The 12,778-nt window shown below is 41.9% G+C and overlaps 1 protein-coding gene across 4 annotated transcripts in view; it reads right to left on the bottom strand.

Annotated features, from left to right (window-relative positions):
• The window catches only part of trps1 (trichorhinophalangeal syndrome I), a 193,932-nt gene that overhangs the window by 7,488 nt on the left and 173,666 nt on the right, over positions 1–12,778 (bottom strand). The gene's annotated exons all lie outside the window — the stretch shown is intronic.

The following is a 12,778-nucleotide window of genomic DNA, read 5'->3' as shown; positions in this document are numbered from 1 at the left end:
CCAATCACAACGTTTCTCCATCCCATTAAGCCTCTGGTCCCATTCCCCACCTTTATGACCCTGAGAGGACAGCATACCTCATCTTTCTCCTCCATGACGGTCTCGTCCAACCATTTATTTCTCTTCTTAAGCATTTCCCACCTTGAAAGCTACTACTACTGTGGATAACGTACACAGCTTGCTAAAACTCCACGCCCTCTGTCGCCGTTCCAACCCTCTTGTTTTCTCTCTGTTCTCCCGGTCTGTTCCTCCCCTCTTCGCTCCATCATGGACTTTGTATCCACTGGGACCTTTCTTGTTGTTTTATGTTGATGACAGTGCTGAGAGCTCAGCATAGAGCTCAGAGCACTCGGTACTAGAAGTTAAAAACATTTCAACTTTTCACAAAAGAGTGCCGCACTTCAATCAGGCTTTCTGTAGTCTCAGAGCTACAGATGGAGCCACAACCAGCACTTCCGCTGAGCATCTGTTTTGTGCTGCCAGCTGAAAGCAGAGGACCCAAGTGGGCACGGTTAAGTTTATTTTTTGCATACTGCACTCCGAGGATCACAGTACAATTAACGGCTGTACATGTGGGAACACACATCAAAAATATATGTACATAAAACATATTTGAAGGACAGGATTTGTCAGCTGCAGAGAGACTGACTTTTAGGAGACTTTTAAAGGACCAGTGTGGATGCTTTAGTGACATCTAGTGGTGCGGTTACATAATGCATCCTGAACGCAGCCTGAAGCATTTTGAATGTTTAAGAAAAGAATCCAAAGATAATTTGCTGCAAGACTGCAGTGTTTAAAGATTACACATCAAAATGGACTGCCAGTGAAATCCATTTTAATAGCTCTTTTGTTTCCTTGCAGTCATTTTAGCTCATAAACAAGACATTTATGATAACATTCTTCATGCTGTCTGGACTAGAAAAATCTAACTTCTAAATCTTAATACAAAGGAACACCATAGATGTGTTTATTTACTGTGAAAAACATTAAAATGTGCATAATAAAACATCCTATTTTAAATCATAAAGCTGCATCTGATAAACACCTCAGCTCATATTACCAGAGACTTTATGGTTACATGTGTTTTTTTCATCCATCTTACATCAGAACATTTACAGGACCAAATCCTCTCAGTGGCACACTCAGCCAGAGTGTGTGTGTGTGTGTGTATATGGTGAACACACCATACGGTCACCACATGTAGAGAGACAGAGCCAGGTGATTGATTGATGTACGCTTCCTCTGTGTACGTGCATGTGTGTGCGTGCATGTGCATGTGTGTCTAGTGTTGCAAGCCAAACAGTGCGTCTGTCATCAGAATTCAGTTTCCCTCCGAGCGCCCAAATCACTCACATATGGCCCCACAGCTGCCCCGCAATGCACAACGCACACACACACACACACTAAAAACACACCTGAAAATATCTGCTTCCACTGGCTAATGAAGGCAAGCTAGATTTGGATGAGAGGCCACAATCCAAAAAGTGTGTGTGTGTGGTTGTGTGTTGTAGTCTTGGCTACTCCAAATCTACACTGCAACAATAGCACAGCATACGCCTGTGTAAGTTTGTGTGTGTGTGTGCAACCTGGAAGGTGATGTGGCCTATTCCTGTACTTTCCTGTGTAATTGACACTTGAACCTCTCCCTCACACACACACACACACACACACAAACCTACACAGGCGTATGCTGTGCTATCGTTGCAGTGTAGATCTGGAGTAGCCAAGACTACAACACACAACCACACACTCACACACTCACACACATACACACACACTTACACACACACACACAAACTCTGGCTCATGATTTCTAACTTCCTGTTCAATCATCAGCTGGTTGGCTGGACATACGTGGAAAGGTGCAGGCTTGTGTGCCTTACACACACACACACACACACACAAACAACATCATGCACACATGGAATATAGTGTGAGTACTGTACACCCCTGTCTTGGTATTTTCCTGTTGTGTGTGTGTACCTCCAGATTTGTCTGATTGATAACTGATAGCCGGCCTCTCCTGCTCACCTCATCCTGCAGTAAAGGGCTGCTGGTAATTACAGCTCAGGGTCTTAATGACATATATTTATCTGCAGCCTAGAGTGGCATTCAAACAGCACCAACAACAACGCCCTCTGACACACACGGCCAGCGTACACACACCAACTAAAATTCCTTCAATAGTCAGGAAATTAAACTTCAGATTCTCAGGTTTGAGTGGCTGTTATTATATCATCCTTAGGCTGTATTGTGTGCAGCTGACAGGTGCTGAGTCTGACTAATTAAAAACTAAATCTTCCATCTTCAGCTTAGGCATCACATTATTTAATCTGAGGAAATATCTACGCAAACAATGACTGTAAATTAAAACTCTAGTTGACGGTATTTGCAGACTTTATCAGCCTCATGATGCTCGTGAAAAAAAAACAGTAGAAATTAAGGGTACAATCTACTCAGGGGAGGGCTGCATAATAAAACAACATTTATTGGTTTAATAACTTTCACAATCAGTTCGGTCAGATGCTCTGCTCTAATGCACAAACAGCTCTAGCAGAAAGCCTATCTGTCCCTCGTGGCATTGGATTTAATGCAAGAATGCATAAACGAGGCTCCGCGACCTGACTGTTGTTTGTTTAGGGAAAAAAAATGTGCCCTCCTACAGCAGGCTGCATTTCATCATTACATGTATCATGATCAACTCCTGTGCTCTAATCCAACCTTTATATTTTGGACTTTTACGTGCTTCCACTGCCAGCTTTCCAATAAATGCCTTCAAGTGATTGCTGTTCTTTAAATTCGAACAGAAGTTACAAGCTGCTTTCTGCGACTTGTTTCGTGACTCTACTCGTAAAGCGTGCTAATAAATTATAACTTCATTTCGGAGATGTTTATGCAACATCAAACATATGGTGCAACCACACAGTGACTGCACGGCTTTTGAGTTCCCTTTGAGATTCTCCAAAAGACATTCAAATTTACAGATGTTGTCCCAACTGTTTACACTCCATGCTCTTTCAGGATCTTTATGGTAAAACTAGCCTAAAGCAGATAAGACTCCAAACCAATACTGAGCCCTTTATTTATTTACTTTAGCATCTGCAACCAATCTTTATGTTTAAACTCTTACTTTAAATCCATTTTAAAAAAAAAGAAATTTAGGTTTATCCACATCTTCGACCTTGAGCTCTGGAATTTCTTTATGTTGCACAGGAATGTCAACACACACACACACACACAACAATATTTCAACTGGTGCTGAAGACCTTTAAGTTACAATGTGGCAAAACAGAGAGAGAACTGGAGAAAGAAAGAGGAGAAAGAAATACTGTAGATCGAGGCGCCCTGCGGTCTAAAATAAATTAAAAAAAGAAGAGGGCTTTCTAAACAAAGTCTTTCAAAATGAAATTACATTTAATTCACTTAAGGAGATGGTCCTGCTTTTAACACACACATGCAACCACACACACACAGATACACACACTGACTTGCATTAAATCAGCGATTATTTAATCAAGCTAGAGGACTAGCTGGAGGATTTAACTAAATTCCATACTGCCAAGACCAATATCCTATACACTGGATCACACACACACACACGCGCACACACACACACACACACACACACACACACACACACACACACACACACACACACTCTTACATACAGATACAGAAAGGAAGAAGACACAAGAAGTAGTTTCAGATTAAGATTCACCAAATCCATCCTCCCATCTCACACACACACACACACACACACACACACTCTTACATACAGATACAGAAAGGAAGAAGACACAAGAAGTAGTTTCAGATTAAGATTCACCAAATCCATCCTCCCATCTCACACACACACACACACACACACACACACTCTCTCCAAAGCATCTGGGAGCAGTTTTAACAGAGACCCCCTGTAGGTGCTCCCAACCATCAATTTGTATCTGTGAGTACGTGTTACACATTTGGCTGCAGAGGTCCGTCTGTGTGGTTTGCTCTCAGACTACTGTGTGCATTTAAATTACTCCTCCTAATAGAATAATTGGGTTTGAGACGAACGAATTTAAGTCGAGATGACTGGATTCGTTCGGCTGCTTTGTTCGCATTCAGCGGGGAGACAAGACAACAACATTTATTTATAACTTCTATACATGCATGGGGTACCATCCGTGTCATTGTCTCATATAAAACTTGGAAGTCAGTGGGAACGTGCAATCTACTACAAGTGGCTGTAGTTGAAGCTTGGAATCACCCTTTTCAGATGGAAAAAACTGACGCAACCACAACCCCTCAACAAAGGCTGATGATTTTTTTTTGTCCTGAGTGAAAGGGGTCTAAACAGGCTTAGCAGCCCTCAGACTCCTGATCTATTCTGCATCACAGCCCCTATTTAAAAGGTTGAATTTAGAGTCACAAAATGCTCAGTGATTCTGTCACGAGACCATTTTATCCATTGGCAGTTAAAAGAAGGCGCAAGAAAAAAAAAATCCAGCCTCAGACTGAAGCATGGGAATCCCTCTAATAACACAAACCCCATGATGAAGCAAAGTCCACAACTGGCACTGTCAGGCAGACATATATATCAAGGTCGACTTGATGATCAAACTTAATTACAGCCATCATAAATCAGATCATACCAAGTTTTACTTCAGCCAAGAAGATCAGGTGTAACAGCCCCTTTATCCCTCCTGCCTCCGGCCGCCACGTGATGGTATAAGCAGGAGGAAGGTGATGATCACTCCTCATTGATTGGTGTTGATGGCCTTGGAGGCTGTGATAATAACGATGATGATAATTTGTCTTATGGCGTTGGCCTGAAACTCTCTATCAGCACCTTGTATTTGGTGGCTGTCAGTTGTTATGTCTCTTTAAGTCTTTTATGTTTTATGCCGAGATGCTTTTATTAGCGGCCGCAGAGCCCACTGGGACAAAATAAGATTGAAACATATACTTGATAAATGTGTTATAAACCGAGCTGTGATAGTGCTGCAGTGGGAATATTGTAAATATAGAGAAGCTCTAAAAAAAAAAAAAAAAACACGAAAAACAAAACAACATGACTGTCTCTGCACAGCAGGGGGGGTCGGATGAGGGACGAGAAGACACAACAACCCAGATCCTTTGTTAATAAGATACTAAAACACACACATGGATCAGTGTGAGTGTGAAGTAGAGGGTGTCAGCTTGCACAACAGGCCTCTTTTCTGTGTGTGTGTGTGTGAGAGAGAGACAGAAAAGAGACTAAGGAATGACAGCTGAGTGTCCAAAGAAAAGCAGCAGAAAACACCGGAGTAAGATGACATCACCATGACACACACATCTCCCACTGGCACACAAGAAAAGTGAGGTCAATGTCTCTCTCTTTCACACACACACACACACAGGCCACACACTATGTCCTACTTCCCTCCTTTCATTCTTTCACCCTTTTGCGATCACTCTTTTCCGGCTCTTTTTTCTCCCCCTGCCGTGCTCTTTTCATCCTTCCTGTGTTCAATTCATACAGTAGCTGCTGCCCTTTGTTGCAGAGCAGAGAGGGTATCAATTTCTGTGCAGCGTGCACGACTCGGCGCACAAACAGACCGGGCTAGACTTAAGCAAAAATCCTATTTTCATTGATCTAATTTTGATAAACGATCGCAGTGCCATCGACTTCACAGTTATGTGTTTGGGGTAAAAGCCTGATAACCAGCCAACGGCGAGTGAGCGAGACACACACACAGAGAGAGAGAGAGAGAGAGAGAGCCACAAACAGAAAAAAGGAAATCGTTCCATGTTGATGTAATTTTGATAAACAGCCTGAATGCATGCACATCAGGAGAACACTGCTGCTGTATGCGCTCGGTACAGTGTGTGTAGGTGTCTCTTTTCTGTGTGTTTCTATGTAAAATACTGAAATACTCTGTTAAGTGTGTATCACAGCTCAAAGAGTGACATATATTTGTTGTGTATAGTTTCTTCTCTACGTAATAGAAGTCTTTCTGAATTGACTTTAGATATTCAGTGTGCATTGATACTGCACGTAAGGCCCTTTCTGCCCTTTATTTAGCCAAAGTATGATCAGAAGCTGTGATTAAGATGGTGCTATATAACCATATTTTCCACTAAAACTAATCATTTGCATCTTTCTATGTAAAACACACAATTATCACTAAAAATAACTTCAAGTTTAGTTATTTTCCTTATCTGAAATTACATTTCCTTCCATAGAAAACTTATATATATTTGTGTCTGGAGAGTAGTGACCCATTTTTCACTGACCAGGCTAGTAGTTATGTCTGTGTGTGTGTGTGTGTGTGTGTCCTCCTTGCGTGAAGGAGGATGTATATGTGAGTGTAAGGGTGTCAGTGACTGAGAAAGAGAGAGAGGGACAGACAGGAAATGTGTGTGTGTGTGTGTGTGTGTTGTCATGGGAAGGCCCTGTAGGTTGACATTAACACACTTTGCTGCAGCATCCACAGTACACACACACTCTCTCTCTCACACACACACACACACAAACTCTTGCACATAATCTGGTGTGAAAACGAGGACACTGAAACCTTAACTCACCCCCCTGCCCAAAGGAAAAGAGAGAGAGAGGGAGACACACAGAGAAGGAGAGTTATTATAATGTGCATCCTTAATACCTGTGGTTTTATCCAGTGGTATTAAGTGTCTTATTAACCGTCTTAGGCTCTGTTTTATTGTTTATCTGAGAATGCTTCAGTGGGCTGATTCCCACACAACACAGACCAACATGACCACATCAGGTACTGAAACCTAAGTTGGTAAAATAAGTAAAATAGTGCTGAAAAATGTGTCATCTAATTTTGAAAAGAGAAGCACAGTCATGGGGAAATGATGAATGGTTGGATGAGGGTGTTTTTAGGTGGACTCCTTAATCCCAAATTAGGAGACTCAAGATTGATTTCTGGAATGAAAGCAGGCCAAACAAAGAGCCTGTGTCACTATCAAGAGAAGATGAAGCCAACAGACATAAAAAGAACCGGCGTCTTCGTAATATCAACCACAGCGGTCTGATGAAAGAATCAATTTTTTTTTTTTTTTTGTTGGTTATGGTTTAGGAAGCTGCACTGTAACACAGTCTCAGCTCCATTACTGACCTTATAAACAGAATAATCGAGTCCTGGAGGTTAAGTACTCATCTTATGAGACATGAAGCTTTACATGCAAAACACACTGATGGGAAAACTGCTGTTGTTCATTTTAGATTGATGGTAGCAGCTGTGATGTTCAATGTCTGATATGGTTTTAATTTAAAGAAGGTAAAAAGGTGTACTGATAGACACACACGCACAACAGCAGTATGGTACATGTTAATTGTTCAACGACCTTAGACAAGCAAGATTTTTCTTAAATGAAAAATGGGGGAAGGAAGGACACCGAACGAGAAAAGAAGAGAAGGAGGAAAAAATTATTCAGAAGGAAAGAAGCAAGCAAGCAACAAGCAAGATAGCAAGAGGCGGAGAAGGAGGAGAAGGAGGAAGAGGAGAAGGAGGAGGAGGTGGAGAAGTGGAGTTGCGACCAAAATGCATAATTGAGATTATTACACCTCTAAACGATCTCACACACCACACACAAGCCTTTTCAAATTACTTTATCCTCCCAATTAGCCCTAGTGGTGAAGAGTAAAAAGGGGAGAGGAAGAGGAGGAGAAGGAGGAGGAGGAGGAGGGGTGGAAGGAATAGGGAGCTGATGAGGGGACACATTTTCTCTTTTCTTGTTGTTGAATCTTAACTCAGAAGAGTGTCTCCTCCTTTGTCACTTTTTCCCTACTTGTTGCCCAGTTTAGCCATTTATCCACCTGGCTGCCTGCCTGTGTGGTGGCAAAATGTATGTATTGACATGTGAAGTAATGCTGCATTCATGGCCGAGGGGGTGGGGGGTAGGCTGAGCAAGAGACGGTTAAAGGGTTCAAGTCTTTGCTGAAATGGAACATTTTTCCGAGTCTCTCTCAGCCTCAATCTGATGGTAAATTGTGTAATTTTTTTCTGCTGCATGTGTGTGTGTGTGTGTGTGTGTGTGTGTGTGTGTGTGAGTGCTAGAGGTCATGGCGGTGGGAAATGAGCAACACTGAGTGGGCGCAGGGGTGAAGGTGAACACTGAGCAGAGGAAGACACACACAGACACACCGCAGGATTTACACACATTCCTGCTGGACAGTACAGGTGCTGAATTCAGAAGTGTGGGCTACACAGCACAACAGTACACACACCTACACACCCCTAATAAGCACAGATAAACAGACAGTGGTGATAAACACAATCACAACTAACTCCAAACTGTCAAACAAAAGAAAATATGTTCGTTCCAAAACTAAACAACACATTAAAAATGAACATAGACCAATACAAACGTGGAACATTACAGTAGCACAGTACATGACTGCCTGCCCGGTGTGTTCAAGATTAACTCTCTGACCTCTTTGGCAACTCTGGTGAGTTTATCAGCAAACAACTTTCTGTCCATTGCGAAACTATCGAGTGTGTGGATCTAAGTAATAAAGCAGCTATACACTGAAATATATTTGGAGTGACATTTACTCAGAAAAAACGATCAAATGCTTGTGATCTTTCCTTAAGTAACATTTACTTAGTAGAGCCAATTATTTTTAGAACAAATACCCAAGTAAATTTCTCTGGCAATACTTGCCTATTTTGTATTTTGTTACAATAATCTGTTAGTGTAGTACCACCACTAGGTTGGCAAAACTGTTTTGTATGATTAAGGAGTTATTGACCCCAGACCCTCCTCCCCCTAAGTTGGATGGATGGATCTTCATTATGGATTTCTGACATGCAGACTTGTTGGCTAGTTTGTCCATGATTTGAATGAGTACTATCAGTACATTTACAACATTTTTTATTTAACTGTGTTGATTAAACATGGTCCAAATTCAGTTTAGGATGATATGTTATTATTAAACCCATTCATGTTCAGGTAAACAGTAGATGTAGCTGCAGAGAGAATGTGAAAAGAACGTCTGTGTTAAGATAGATGTCAAGATAAGGCCTGATCTGTACAAAAATATATGGACAGCAATTAAACAACAAACTGCGGTGTTAAGTGTAATGCGGTGCACCTAAGAAAAAAGTTCTTTAAGTAAAATATTATTTACTATTTGTTTTCTAAATCATTTAGTATGAATAAATAAGACACAAAAGAAGATATTTAAAGGTTTTTTATTTATTTTTATTTTATATTATTTAATTATTTTTAATAATTTTTTAGACAAGTTCACAAACAGGTGTTTGTGAGTTGTGTGTGTCTACTATAGGTGCCCCCGGGTGTCTAAGGAAGTCAGGCCTGAACTCTTCATGAAGGGCTTGGAAACTGATTTGAAAACTGTGAGAAGAAGTTATTCGCAGTGCTGACTTCTTGCTTCTTGTAGCATGTTCCAGGAAAGTACTGATTATCTGTTTGTCCATCTTCGGCAGCCCGGCAGACATATGAATGGCCAGATTGAATGGATATTTCCACTCGTTGATCAGGCTCTTATAAACCAGCTTGCTAAGACCCCTGAAATTTTCTGGAGCAATGATAATATGTTCCTCTTCCAGTAAATCCCAAATTTGGTCATAGAGGCCGGATATGGATCTCTTCACACTGCTGCAAGGTCAATGTTGTCCCTAACTTTCTATTCACTCGAATAATTAGAGCAAAAAGAAATCTGCCCAAGTCATTTTTTGCCATCTTAGCCACGACGTCCTCCACAAAGACAATCTCAGGTGACACTGTTTCATCACGTTCAGTCATCCTTCTCTGACCCCGAAGACTCCACAGAGATGACCTCGGCTGTCTGCTGCAGAGGCACAATGTTGACACTTTCATCACTTTCAGTACTGGATGGCAAGGTCCAGTTGTTCCTCAACTGCCTACGCCTTCTAGGAGGCCCGGATAGAGTAGTTGTCTTTCCTAAAGCCTTTCTCTCTGTAGACTTTGACAGAGAAACCACCCCAGGGTTTTCCTGCTTTGGCACAAAATCCTTCACCAGGATGACTTCAGGTAACTTCATCTGTGGCACATATACCTTCGCTGGAGTCACCTCATGTGACTTCTGAAGTCTCTCCTCAGACTTTGTGGAGTCCTCCTCTGCATCCTGCTCTGGCACGAAAACCTCCACTGGAGTGACCTCATTGGGTGTTACTCCTGTTGGCTTGGGTGAAGAAGCTTTTTTCTTCTCTACCACAAAAATGTCCACTGGACAGATCACTACCTTAGGTGAATCCTGCGTGGGCATAGAGGGAGAGATCCTGCGTGACACACCAAAAAACGTCCCCAATCTTTGAAGTATCCCTGTTTTGGCTGGCTTAGAAGTAAAAACTTCTGAACTCTTTCCTGAACCTTCTTCGACCATTTCAGTGTCAGGCTTTCCTAAAATAAATCTGTCACACTGTTCTTGACTTGTTCCATTATAAAATGCATTTATATTGGGATGAACTTCCTCTTTGGCAACTCTGGTGAGTTCATCGGCAAACAACTTTCTGTCCATTTGGTCGTCTGCGTCTTTCCAAACCTTCTTAAATCGTCCTAAACCGCCGACTGAACTTGCATCCAACTTGCTAAAACGTTTTGAAATGACAATAATAGTTAATAGAGTTTTCTCCAGCTCTACCTTCTAGCTGTATCGTTTAGGTGTTGCCATGGCAACATAGACCACACCTACTTGGTTCTACCATTTCCATGGCAATGGGACAGCATAGAACGTGGTGAAGTGTGATGCAGGTACTTGGTCCTGGTATTTGGTGCAGACATACAAATACAGAATTTAAATAGGTGCAAAAATCTATGAAGTGTGTGGATCTAAGTAATAAAGCAGCTATACACTGAAATATATTTGGGGTGACATTTACTCAGAAAAACTGTTGACCTCACCACAGTCGACCTTCACTCTTTGATGTCAGCTCAATCTGGTTTTTAAGCTCTGCTCATAAAATGTGGACTCCAAACTGGGACTTTCTAGCAAACAACTGAACAACACCTCTGCAGCATAATGAGAGCTGAGACAAGCTTCAAATGTCAGTGCGCAACAATAAAAAAAAAGATGATGAAATTTAATCCCAATATTTGAACATGAAAACTGATAGAAGCTTAACAAAAACCTCACAGTGAAAATAACATTCCACTTCTCTGCTTCACCCCGTCTATTGAGAGATCTCCATCTCTGTACTCCGATGGCTCCATCTTCATGCATACAGACTGTTTTCTGTGGGCATAATTCACACCAAGTGCCATACTGTCAGTAATACAGAGTGCCTGAAATTAATGAAATACCCTGACCTTTAAGCATTATTACTGTGAATCTGACAAAGCTGCAGCATGTCTTTGTGCAAGTCTCAATAAGAGAAGAGTGTCAGCTGCCCTTCATGCTGCAGAGAGCTGTTGACTTCACGCTGACATTGTTTCTCAGTGTCAACGATGGAGAAGCTGGTTTGTTAGTGTGTGCGATTGCTTTTTTTATATGATCCACCAGATTAAAGGTAGCTTTATAGGTGTATGTGTGTGTATGCAATGCTCAGGATAAGGACAGGTTATTATTATTATTTATGGGGAGGGACTTCAGAGCTGCTGACAACCGCTACACTTCCTAATGAGGGACAGAGACGGACAGTGCTGGACATGTTGCCATTTTTCCTCCATCTTGCACTCAGCTTGCAGTTTACAAAACCAAGTACATAAGTGAAGACTGACAACTGTGTGAAGATAAAGACGCTGCAGCATTTTGAGGTGAATGCTAATGTAGCATCCTCCCTAACAGGCAGGCGTTGTTACATGATCGAGTGTGAATGCATGGGCACCATCATAGCTACATAGCAGATAACACAAATCTTACAAAAAAGTTGATGGCATTGGACAAAAATTGCATTTAAAAACTGTTTGATTGTAAAAAAATTTAAGAATTATTCCTGTGTGGAGTTATATGTTTATATTAATGTGGAAGCATTTGCGGCTTTTCTGTGCATTTGTTCTGTGTCACCACTGAGCTTCCCACTGATGCTAAATGGTGCAGCCAGCCCGGGGCCCATTTGACATTTTCCACCTAGACAGGCCCTCCGGGTGGAGTTAGGGACTAAAACATCAATATCTGAATTACTCTAACCCCTTCCTCCTTTCCTCCCTGTCTCTGTTTCACAAAGTCCTCTCGCTGCACTGTGGCCACACGCACACACACACACACTCGGGTGTTGATGGCCATGCTCTAGCTGTCAAGAGGAACAGAACAGATCAGCTATCCTCCAAGAAGTGTGTGTGCGTTTGTGTGTGTGGGTGTGTGTAATCAATGCCTCATCTTTGTTCCATTTGCTCCAGACAGCACCATGTATGATAACCCTCATGTTATCAGAGACAGAGGGGGAGAGAAATGGTTGCTTAGGGAATATCACCCGACACCCTGTTTGTTGAGCGATTTTCATATTGTGCCTCACAGAGCCCTCCATCTGCTGAGAAACCGGCATCAACACATGGAGCTGCCCTGTCTCCCTGTCACTTTATGGGGCTTTAATTGGACTTCAAAACATCATGTCTTTTTCACACATGGCACGCTGCCTCACTGCCAAACAGCCAGATCTATCAACAGGTTTGAAACCTGGCCTAGAATCAAACCGGGTTCTGACACCTCCACAGGCAGTGAGATAAAGCTACATCGAGGCTGCAACCGGAGGCTCGAGCTAAAATTAGGCGCTTTGTGTATCTCTGCAATCTGCCTAATTTTTCGACTCTGCTTGCATGTCTCATGTTGCACGGCAGCAATCAGTCAATAAAACACACACAAAAT

This window comes from Parambassis ranga, chromosome 2, assembly GCF_900634625.1.
Source record: "Parambassis ranga chromosome 2, fParRan2.1, whole genome shotgun sequence".
Classification (NCBI taxonomy): Eukaryota; Metazoa; Chordata; class Actinopteri; family Ambassidae; genus Parambassis; species Parambassis ranga.
Note: the sequence above shows the minus strand (reverse complement) of the source record. Positions and strands in the feature narration are given on the sequence as shown.